The sequence below is a fragment of the Haliaeetus albicilla genome, chromosome 7 (assembly GCF_947461875.1).
Source record: "Haliaeetus albicilla chromosome 7, bHalAlb1.1, whole genome shotgun sequence".
NCBI lineage: Eukaryota > Metazoa > Chordata > Aves > Accipitriformes > Accipitridae > Haliaeetus > Haliaeetus albicilla.
The window spans coordinates 45,564,084-45,576,688 of NC_091489.1; the positions used below are offsets into that span (position 1 = coordinate 45,564,084).

The 12,605-nt window shown below is 42.7% G+C and overlaps 1 protein-coding gene across 1 annotated transcript in view; it reads right to left on the minus strand.

The window, feature by feature from the left end:
* Positions 1–12,605, minus strand: part of KCNJ5 (potassium inwardly rectifying channel subfamily J member 5) — a 62,125-nt gene that overhangs the window by 21,573 nt on the left and 27,947 nt on the right. The gene's annotated exons all lie outside the window — the stretch shown is intronic.

The window sequence follows — 12,605 nt, forward strand, 5'->3', positions numbered from 1 at the left end:
GCCGCATATACAAAATAGATCTGCCTAGTGACTACAGGTTGCCTTCAGGCTTTGTTGCCTTGTTCCTCTAATCTTGTGCCCTCATCATCCCTAATTCTATTCCAGGGGCCACACACATTATAGCCCATCAGAAATGCTTTCACAGAAGATTTTCTGGTCAGGAAAAGAGAACTTGTCAAAACCAAAGCACTGTACAGGAATGTGTCAGTATTGCTGGAATCTGAAAGCTATTTTCCATGTCCTGCTTTGAATGACTTTCAATATTTTTTTTTTTAAAGTCACACTATCACTAATGAAATTTGTGAGCATTAGAATGACATTTTTATATTTTACCGTATAGAAGTTTTGCAACTTATAATTTGCATTCTAGTTTTGGAACAGAAAAAATTGAACTAGTGGAATTTCCTGTAGATCAGAAAATCTGATTCCTAACCATCTTAAATCTAGGATACATAACAACTTATTATGGAAGCTAGGCTGGAAAAGTTCAGACAGACATGCTAAAGAAAGGGAAATAACCACAGCTCTGAATATCATTAATAGTCGTATTGCACAGGCGATGGGGTTAAAAAAGCACATCTCGGTAGACATAGCACTTTTTACCAATGTTCTTGTCCTCTGATCTGTATGTGGAGGTTGGATCTGGCCAGATGGGATAGGAATCTAGAGTCAGACCAAGGACTTAGGCCATTAAAAATGAGTTTTGCAAATATAATTTTGCTTTTCCACTTGTTAGTTTATATTTCCCACTTCACCACAGTATAGGTGATGAGATCAGACTAGCCAGTTTGACTCCTGTTTCGCATGCATTAGAGCAGTGCCACCCCAGCTAGGTTGCAAAGAGCATAAAGGACTAAATTAAAATCAGCAGTGAAACTATTTTCAATTAAAGGCATGGTAATAAACTGTTGATTAAATCCTATGAAATTATGTGAGATCTTCCTGCTCATAACTGTTAGGAATGTTCTTTTCAGCTATATTTATTTTACCTTTTAGGAGTATGTCTGTGATATATGAAATACCCTTATAAAAGTGCTATTTGGGGAGTATGTTAACAGTTTTGTTTTGTTTTTTTTAATAATCATTCAAACTTACTTAAAAAGTACTAAACAGTAATTCATACAGCATGAGAGTCAGTCCCCCCTAAAATCGTAATGTTGGCATTCAGAGCAGGTTAAGTCCCTGGATGCTGCTTCACGAGCACTAAGGACAGTGTCACCTTCATACAGGCATCTGCTCTGCTTCTTTGTTCATTTAATCTCTTTTAATAAGATTTAGAATTAATTTTTCTGCTAGGAAAAGCTGTCCAGCCAGCAGCCCTAGAGGAACAGAGTCTCTGCAAGTCTGCAAGGCTAGGGTGACACGGTCAACATTAGGAGAAGCCTTCCTTCCCACCTCCTGCACATGCTTATCCAATGCATCCCAACTATGAACCCCGTCGACAGCCTCCAAGCGGACAGGGGTCTCCCAGCCATGCGGAAGAGGGGGCTCACAGTATGGCCACTTCTGTGATAACCGTTTGCTCACCTTGAGCTACACCATTGCATTGCTCACATGCGAGAAACGGCACTCTGCTTCATGCACTGTAAATAAAAACATTTTCATGTTTTGAGCGGACTCCCATTTCTGCCGACAAGAGTGAAGCTCTGCTAACAGGCACTGCCATCTGCCGGCACCGCGTCCTGCCACCGCTTTCCCTACACAGTGACAAAGCTGGGGCACAGGGAGGGTTTAAAGCACAGTCTGGCTTTTCACAGCGCCCACTGATCTGTGCGGCTGCAGAAAGCCCAGTTTCCCCAACATCTCGCATGTATTATTCAGCTGGAAAAAAAGAGACCTCTACCCTAAGGAGATTTGTCAGTTCATGAGCAAGCATATAATTCTGACACTCTTCTGTCTTCACCACAGCTCTGCCAATACCTTATGCAATTACACAGTGCTGTGCTCACACCTCTGTCCAGATGTCAGCTCAGAGGAGAGAGTGGGATTGCAGCACTGATCTGCAGATGCCACCCAGCACGCACCATAAGTACATTTGTGTGCTGTGGTTGTGGTCTGTCGCAAGATCTGATGCGCCAGACACATTACAAAGGACAGCAAAGGCCACAGAAAAGAGGGCGCTTGAGAGGCACCTACTACAGTCAACATTAAAGGCCTTTTAGGAGCCATTTATTTAATCACCAGAGAGGTAGCACCTACTACAGTCAACATTAAAGGCCTTTTAGGAGCCATTTATTTAATCACCAGAGAGGTAGTACCTTCTGCATGGGTCCATATGAGTGCATGCATCTTGGTAGACTTTTGCTTTCTTATTCCGACACTGTAAACTAGTGCATTGTTTCACATATTATTTCAATAGACATCTTCCAATTTGTACTGTTTAAAGACAAGCCAGACCTGAAAACAGTTTTTCAGCTGGAAACTACACTTCAGTGAGTCAGTGACATCAATGTGCCCTTGCTAAGCTGCTTAAAAAGTTGTCGATGGCCTCACAAGTTTGAAATATGTTGAAGAACTCCAGGTATCAGCTTGCTGCAGAAGAGCAGATTTAACACAAAATGGCAGTACAGTTTGGGTATACTCTCAGGCTAGTATGTAAACAAGGAAATGTAGAGGGATTGCTTTTCTGAGTTCTCTCAGTGTTTGGGATGGGATTCACCTTAGGCAATACCATTTAGGATGCGCTGGTTTGAGTCTAAATAGTCATGCTATTTCCTAAGTGATGCAGAGAGATGGTAGTATCAGAAAGCATCTAAATTAGACCCTTTTGTTAGAATGGGATGAATGATCTAATTCCAGGAGCTTGTAGATACAAATTTCACTTCAGTGCAACATCTTGATTTTCCTGGGGGTGCTCTCAAGCTCTAACAGCTGTGCTTTACTGTTCAAAGGACATACAGGGCTATTTACAGGGGTGAAATTATGGCAACTGTGGAATGATTAGCTCCTGGATTTGCAAACAGAATAACAAGATGTGGAAGAACAAACTTTGATCTCATTTTGGTATAACTAAATAGCTCTTTGAGGACATGATGTATACAAAAAGCTTTCATAAAACAGTTTGGATTTTTGCTAGTTCCTACAGAATGCAGCAGGGAAGTCTAATTTTTGAGCTTCCATGAACCAAATGGGGAGTAACCTCCATTTCCCTGAGGTTTCACTGCACATAAACGAGCCACCCCCCAATGAGCACAGACTGTCCCATGACATTTATTACCCAAAGGGACAGTCTTCAATCTAAGCACCAGTGACAGAATCTGTAGCTTGCTCTGAAATCAGTGGAGGCTGTCTTTGGCTTTACATGTATTGAGGGGAGAGGGAGCAACAGTGCCTTCAGGGAGCATTTTAATTTGTTCTGCAATTTGATCTCTGGAACCAGAGGTGTCTCCTCCCGTTTGTCAACCATTAACCTACCATCCCACTAGAAGAAAACAGAGTTGTAAGAGCCAGAGCTGGAAACGGCTTCTAAGATTGTCTCATCCACCTCCACTCTTCCCTGGTGCACTCGACTGAATGGGAGTTGAGCTTTCAAGTAAAGCTCTGAGAACCTGGATGTGACAGTCACCCACTCCATCTCGACTTCCTTTTGTGTTTCGGGGCTTATTCAAACCCCAAACTCAAAATGAAACTTGGGAAGTAGGAACAGAGGCAGACAAGGGGAAGGAAAAGTTTCTGCAATAAACCCAGACTCCCCCGCCTCTGTGAAGCATGTGTGGAGGAGTCTGCCTGCTATTTCCTTTGATATGATAATGAGGAGCTAATGCTAACCCAGGGAAAGAGACAGCTCTTCTCACAGCTATATGGGGCTATTGCCTAGCACTGATTTACGCCAGCCAACACACATCCCCAGCCGTTGCTATCTTTTAACTTCTGGATTGCTGCAAGTGTGTTAGGCCAGTTCTTCGTGAACTGCTGTTATAATTAACGCTAATTAAGCTCTTGTCTTGCAGGTGCAGCAGCAGCAGAACCTAAGGCTGAAGGGTGCCCAGAGACTAAACTTCCCACTGAGGCCCATGGTAGCTGCAGGGCTAGAAAACACTGGTGAGAGGCACTGCTGGGAGGCACTGCTGGAGTGTGCGTGAACTGGCACACCCATGACATCTCTTCTGTGAATAAACTACTACTCCAGCTTCCAGAGTGCCTGGCTGTTCACTGCCTGTGAGCTCAGGAACAACGCCAACAAAAAAAAGCAGCAGTCATAGCACACTGCTAATAATGACATATTTATGAAAACATTTTCCTTGCTAGGCTGTCAGAATTCAAAAAGATTTCTGACAAAAGCAAATGCCTTGGTTCTTTCAGGTGGGAATCTTGTTGCATTAACTTCCCTCCTAAAAACACACAGCCTTCCATTTGCAGAGAAGGGTGGGTGCATAAGGGATGTAACCAGAAGGTACAGCCTATCTCTCAAACTCAAACAGTAAGTAGCCCCTTCATTGAAAAAGGATCTCACCTCTTGTTTGTGTTTTTCCCAGCAATGGTAAGAGGTAGAGCCAGCACCTCCTTCATCTAACTGTGAGGAATCTACCAGGGTATTTAGTTGATTCCAAGGGATCCGACAAATGTCTTTGCATGAGAGTGTAATAGACTAAATTTTGCCTTTGGGCACCAAAAGGAGCTCAACCAAAGCTAGCCTGCACACCTGAAGTCCTGGATTGTCACCCTCTGTGAAACAACGATCCACTGAACATCACAGATCAGCGCACCATAAAACAGTCACTTCCAGAATATTCTGTGGTTACTTAGCAGAAAGCACAATCTACAGGGCAAAAATAATATTCTGGTGATAGATTTTACGCAATGCACACCAGCACGTCCAGTTTATTTAACTGGCATATTTTAATACTATTTGCTATCCACTCTTAGGAACTAAAAGCAACTCAGCATTTGTTATAGCAGGTCTCTCACGTCATTGCTCTGAGTTCACTTCAGGATTCTTTTCAGCTCTACTCTGGCAGCAGAAAAAGTGACCCCCACTGACTCTAATGAAGTCTTTTTATTACTGCTTAATCTCCTGTGTGTGTGCCTGGCAGCAGACTAGCAGCCCTGGGGACAAAAGGCCTCTATTTAGCCACAAATGGGTACTGTATGGACAGCCTTTCCCCAGTGCTGGCCTTTCATTATACCCCAAGTGTATTCAGGTGACTGGACAGAGTGGCTCTGGAGCCAGAAGGGGTCTGTTAGAGAGGCTAACCCGCACGATGCATGATAGACAGATTAGCTGGTAATGCCCCCACAATTAACCCTTGGCTTCTCTATTTCAATTAGTGTTGACTGTGGTGGAGCTCAGAGCCTTGTCCCTTAGGATCTGGCTGATGTCACTAGGGATTTAAAGCTTCAGTCATGGTTAACCTAGGCTAGATTTGAACTAGAGATCTAAAGGTGAAAAATCTTCAAACCGCATTTTAAATTCACAATATACACGGCTCTGAGTTTTAGTAAAAGACTAAACTGTACCTTGCACTAGGATCCTTTTGGTGTGAGAAGGGTAGAGGGAGGGTCCATAACAGAACCAAAATGTGAATTCCTGCTGCCGTAACAGAGTAGCACAGTGGTTGCTGACTACACGTGACTGCAGCAGACCCTGTCTGCACACTCTTTTCCCCTGCAAGGGCTGGAAGGGCTCTACCAGGGGAATTTTTTGCTTTGTCAAAATTCCAGTGCTTCAGCTGGGCAGTGGATCTCCTCTGCAATTAAGTTTTATTCTTTTATTCTTTTATATGGCTTCAAGCCAATTTCTGAGATGTGTCTTACTACAACAACTTCTAGGGAGTCTTTAAGAACAAAACCAATTGTTCCATTCTTCCTCAGATAGCCTATGTCCGGTAAGTAGTCTGCATGGACTGGTTAAATTCAAGAAATATGACTGTTTATTAGAAAATCCCAGTAACGGGTAACTTCTGAGGTCTTGGATTTCCACATAATTTACTAACATTAGGAAGACTTTCAGCAGTTTTTCAGTCATTTGGGAGCTTAAGAGAACCATTTCTAGAATTTTTTTTCAGACCTTGCAGCAGCATTCAATATTTATAAGGAATTCCCTGCCTTGGTAGCAACAACTGACGGTTACGAAAAATAAGTACACTATAAAATGCATGAATATTTTAAGTCTGCCAAAGACTGCTAGATGAAGATATTTCCAGCTTTTGCCTGACTGGTTGATATTTAGTTCAAGCAAATAACTCACAAAAGGAAACATATCTAGGAGGGAAGGGAGAGGGTGTATGGGAACTCGCAACAGCTACAGTAAAAGATTTGTCTATGTTTACACAATAAATCAGCAGCAGAATCAGGAAAAGAACCAGTCTTCTGCTTTCTACTCCAGCCACTTATTCAGGGAACCACATTGTCTGTTATGCACTCAGATATTGCTATAGGATTCTGTAGTACATGAATAAAACCTTTCCCCATCCTCCAAATAAAATTTTGAGATTGTGCTGAATCTAGGCTTTTCCACAAAAATGCGAATAACTCATGTTTAATGATGCAATGGAGAGAGAAGATAAATCTTGATATCACTGTAATAAAGTGCCTTTTTATGAGCACTCCTGTTGCTGCCTGACAATACTGGACATGATCCAGGTCTGTTTACAGTGCCAGCATGTCTGTGTCCCTGACTCCTGTCACATCTGTACATTTTGTTCTTGGCATATTTGTATCTATGGAGCCAGCTGACCTTGAAAATCTTGTCAGAGGGAAAAAAAATATAAAAAAAGCAGCAGCCAGAAAGCCTACCACTGCCCATATATTTCACAGTTATTATCGGAATATTTTTCCTCTGTTCAGTTTGTACAGAGATGACATTCAATAACACTGAAAATGTTCTTACTGTCCCTAGAGAGGCTTGTTCAGAGTAAAACCAAAGGAAATTAAAGACCTATCAAGCAATCCCCCGATACAGGTTCATAAATAGAAAACTGCAGGCAGTGACTGGCTAAAGCACTGAGGACAAAATGTGCTAAAACTCTTTGACTTGGGTCCCTCCATTCCTGCCTCCCCCATATTCCCTACTCTGCAAGGAGATGGGCTAGGTTCCCTACCACTCTTTATCACTGCATGTTCACATAAAACAGAGACGATGAAGCATTTGCTGTGGGACTAACATGCCATAGTGCACCGCTTCTGTGACAGCAAGGCTTTGCAGCCATCTCTAAAAATACATACCTTTCAGACTGCAGCCTACTGCTGCTGCCTGCTGTAGCAACTCCTTTCCCTCAAGTAGTGGATTGGTGTGTGATGGGACACACTTACGCAGCACACTAGTGTGCCTGAGGCAGTTGATGCTGCAGACTATGAGATCTGAATTCCCCAGAAAAAAGACGCCTGCTATTCGGTCCTGCCAGACCCTGTCCCTTTACACAGTCTGTAGGTAGGCTGTCACGCCTGGAACACAAACTGCAGAATGACTTTTGGGGAACCCTTAATTTGGAGACCTTCCTTAGAGTGTTTCCCATCCTCCTGAAGAATGAATAGATGAGTTTTGCTGTGACCTGCTTAACAACTGTATGAAACCATGATGCAGATCAGTGACGAGCACCTTTCAGGCAGTCCTGAGAAAGAGACTGCACTGCTGAGAGACAAACTGGGTTGTCTGCAATTTTCAGAGTCACACTTCTCTGGAAGTATGCTGAATTCAATTACACTACCATGCTCACTAGAGTGCTCCCTTACATGCTGTGATTTGTGCAGCAACAGCTCACTAAAGTTGCAGCAAAACTTGGATTTACCTTGCAGTCATTCAGCAAAGCTTTCCTTTCTGGTTGGATTTGCCTGGGGCTTACTCCTTTGCCACTCAATGCACCAACTCAAAATTTCAGATCTGCCTAGTGCTGAAGTTGTACAAGAAAAGATGCTTCACGCAAATGGATGAAATTTACTTTTGTGTTAGTCGTGAAATTCATCCGCTGTTTGATATACCGAGCCCGAGATGGAGATCAGTGTAATGTGAGGCCATTATAAAACTTTCTCAGCATGCAATACAACCATAGAAATAACTCAGATGACTCTACGAGTCACACTGCTCTCTGTTGTAAGAGCAGACATAAGGAATTATTGACTAGATTTCCCAGAATGTACCAGTGTAAATGAGGCATAACACCAGATTGTAGACATGTTAAAAAGCATAAAAATAAGTTTTCCCAGGAAATATGATGCCATATGGACATGGTCTTTGTTCTGGTGAGGCTTCTTTCTGTTCCCCAGGCTTTTCTATGTCATAACATTTTCTAGCAAGATGACTGGGTTATGTCATCTCAGCATTTAAATTGCCTTCGGCCGTGGTGTTTCCACACTAACGATACCATTGGAACTTGCAGATTCAGTACTGTCCCATTCACAGAGAAGTGATTCATTTGTGCTGACAGCTTGCATACACCTTGTCATGCAATGAAGTTATTGAAACTGAATTGCCAGAAAGTCTACGATCGTTGCTTTGGGTGATTTATCTGGGACTTATTCAGCACTCTGAGCCAATGCCAAGAAAATTCCCTCATGTACCTAGACCAGATGTTGTTCTCATCTGAACTATGTTAAATCTGAGATAAAACTACTAAAGCCAACAGACATGTAGTGCTACTATCACTCTTGTTTCAACTCAGAACTACACTCCCCTCTGTGTCCACCCCATCACCAAAAAATCAGCAAAACAACCACAGCTGGACAAAAAGTTCAGCCCCTCTGATTTCACCTGCTTGCTGTGCAAAATGGTTTTGGCATGTAAGAAAAGGTTGACTAATTGTTTTTACTGATGACACTGACCCTAATTTAAAAAGGAAGAGGGAGCTTTGTGGTACTTAGGCAGGTATGACGTGAAATTGCTAACAGAAGAATTTTCTGCCCAAAGCTTCACCTTCCCCCCGCCCCCCCTTTTCTTCCATCTTTTTAAGAGATTTTCCCATCCCATCCAGAGTGAGCATTACCTCAAGCAGTCCCTGCACAGCCCAGTAGAGGGTGGTGGGCAGCCACATTGGTTTTTTACTCTCCTGACCATTCTCAGGAGTAAAGCCACACATTTCTCTGCAACATTATTTAACCACGCATCCTATTTACAAGAAAGTACAAAAGGTTAAGCACGAAGTGGAAGTTTTACTGAAATAAGGTCTTTCCCCATAGCTTTTTCATGGAAATGATATGTGCCAATTTTAAGTACTTTACCCATATATGAGGGCTATATATGAGTTTACAGTTTTAGGAAGTACTTATGAGTTACTGTGCAGGACAAGCATGTTTTGGCACATCTACCATTTGCAGAAAAGGCCGTGCAATTCTGAGGTTCATCTCAGCCTGGGTGCTGGAGACCTACAGAAAATCTTGCTAGAAGAGTTGTAGCCAATGGGCATAAATCAAGCTCTTCTTCACAAAGCACCTTATGGCTCTCTGGAACTAGACATAATAAAAACACATTATAAAGGGGAAACTTCAGCACAAAGAGACTTCAGTATATGGACACATTGTGAGAGGAAGGACAGAGGACTGTCTTCAGCTACCTAACCTAGTCATTGAATCTGTTATGGCATTACCAGGTCAAGAGAGATAAGGAGCCAACCTTATTCAGAGTTGGCTAAATTCCTACTTCCTATTGCAGCACTAAGGGAGAGGGTCTAAAGCCAGTTGCCTCCTGAAGGAAGCTGTGTATCACCCAGAGCAACTTGTGCAAATCTTAACTAGGAACAGTCCAGCCAGAGCTGTGGCCACTACATCACTGCCCCTCAGGGACCATGTTTTTTCCAGCTTGCATAGTAAGCCTAACATACATGAAGACACACAACTGACCATTTTCATTGCTCATGCAAAACTAGCAGGCTATAGCTGACACTTCAGGCTGCTTTCTATTATCAGCTGTGCTAACAGCTCACTGCTATCAAGCCTGTTCTTACTGCCCTCCTGAGTGACTCGTTCTGATGGGTTCACTCATCTGTAAAACAGTCATTCTTTACATGGTTATTTCTTAATGTCCTGACCTTCAAAAGCAAGGCCCAGGGTTTTTGCATGAACATCTAGTAAATGCAGTTCTGTAAAGAGAGCATGCAGCCCAAGTACCTGCAGTTCTTTGCTGGGAGAAAAAACCCAGGATGCTTCATATTTTTTTCTTTTGATAACAGCAACCACACACAAAATCAATGGTGACTTTTATGGGTACAATGTGAGACTGTCAGCCCACGCTGCCCTTAGAATCAAGGACAAAGTTACCACCCAGCTCTGTCATTACTAGTGGTAAAGGGTCAGCTGTGAATTTACCAGAGGGAAGGCAGGAACCACAGGGGCTACAGTTCCCATTAGCACTGCCTATGTGGCATACATACTCTTCAGTCGTGCTTGCAGCTGCTCAGAAGTACGAACTTGACTCCTGGATCCAGCTCTCCCTGTGGAGGCATTGCCTGAATTTCACAAGGCCGGGCTCCACGGGACTCTGAACTAAACTCGGACAACAATCAATGATAACCCTTTTCCTAGTGAAAGAGCAGAACAAAGAGCATAATACACTTGCTGATTTCTTCACTACCCTGTCCTATGTCTATGTTGCCTCTGGGACCATAATCCTACTCTTGGGAAATAACTAAATAAACAATCACTCCACACAACTTGCTCACTTCCTTACTTTGCCTAACACTGTGGGCTCCATCCAACCCATTAGCTGCAAAGGAAATTCAACAGAGCTTTAATTCTTTCAAGCGGTGCACTCTCAGCTTTCTTGATGACTCCCATGAGAGATCAATGCCTGACTTCAGTGGGTCAGGATATCAAACCAGGCTTTCTACTGTGCTTTGCCTTTCTCTGCCTTGGTTATCATCTGTGAAAAAATAGGATGATGGCTGCTTCCTGTATCTTTCTCTCCCTCCCCTGCATTCTGAAAGAAAGGGTGGATTTCATTTATTAATGCTGATAGAGTCCATGGAGACTTGCAGATAAAAAGACTCAATGTGAAGCAGAATATAATGTTCTACCTTGCAGAAAGCTTATGCTTTACTATTTCTTTTCAAAGCACCTACTGACATTGCTAGGCAACTGGGACATTGTCCAAAATAAAAACAGTAATAATAATCAAACAAATGAAACCTGAGTCTAACAGTCTATAAAATGCAGCTGAGGGCTGTCAGGTAAACAGACAACAAATGGAATGATGGTCAATTGTCAGCTGACCCCAAAAGTAACCTTAGAGATACATCCCAAGAAGGACATGGCCACCATCCAGAAGGTCCTGCCTCAGAGGACACCAGAGGCATGGTAATATTTGGGAGCTTTTGAGGAGCACCAAGATCAACCCGTTGGATTGTCAAGGGACCTTAAAGAATAGCAGTACAAGGGATGGCCACTGCTGTGCAAAGAACAATGCAGTACTGTATCTATATAGAACGCTTCCTTTCTTCATCTCCAGAGTACAAAGGGTGGAAAAACAGAGGCATAGACAACAGACTTACCTAAAGTTCATATTCAGTTCTCCAGAACCCTGTTTGCTGTTCTCTAAAACTAAAGTTCATATTCTGTTCTCCAGAAACTGAATTTTGCTGGTGATATTTAACACAGCCCCAGAAAGGCAACTGCAGGTAAGTACAATATACCCTAATGCGCTTATCCCCTGTTCATATAGCTGCTTTCTGGCGGACAGGAGACAGTCCCACGCAGGTATGCCTGGCCATGCAGCATGGGCCACCCCGCTCTTTATCAAGCTATCAGGTTTGCTCAAGCAAGCAGGATATCACATGCTCCAGAGAAAGCCTTTGGCTAGACACATCTGTGCTCACAGCAAACCTGGACCCGATAGCCTCAGGGGTTCTCAAAGGTTGATGTAGGGACACCTTGAGACCCACATTTTAGAAACATCTCATGCCCTTGAGAACAACTTAAACTTCCATAAATACCTTTTTAGAGCTTAGAGAAACATGTTTATTTGGAAAACAATGAGAGAGGAAACACGCAGGGGATGAAATGAAGTGTGATCCCATTTTAAGGCTTCATACCATTTGATCAATTGCAGCTCAAAAAAACCTTGTTAGGGCACAGCGTGTACCTGAGACATCTGTGCTCCTTCTTCTACCAAATTAATAAACATCATCACTGAGCCGCAGCTAGTTACCACTTTTAATACCATCATATATAACAGAGAGATGAAAGCTCTAATGTCTCATGCAGAAGCCTGATGCTACTAGACAAACCTAAATGAAAATCTAGAAAAAAAACTTCAACAGGTGTTAACTGGTGACACCAGTTGTTCAATGACTTCAAACACTTTCCTACATAGAGTGTTTTAAACTCCTAGTTTCCTAGCTTCAAGTAGAAAAAAAGATTTCCGTCACTCCTGAGTCAGATGCCAATGTTATTGTTCAGAGCAGTCACTAGGTTTGTAGCTTCACATGCTCATATTTCCATCGCAGATTGCTTTGCTTAGGAGTGCCGAAGAGAAGGGGCAAGGTGACAAGGACACAGCTGCCAATATAAGAACATGGTGCTTTCTATCAATACAAGTCTTATCTTTTCCTCTGTATGCTTAGCTTAACTTTTAAAAAGGAGGATTCAGTGACTGGAAAAAGGGAAGTGACTCATGACTTAACATCCCTCACTGTATTCTGCACGGGTGATTACACACCCTCTACCCAGGGAAGGACTAC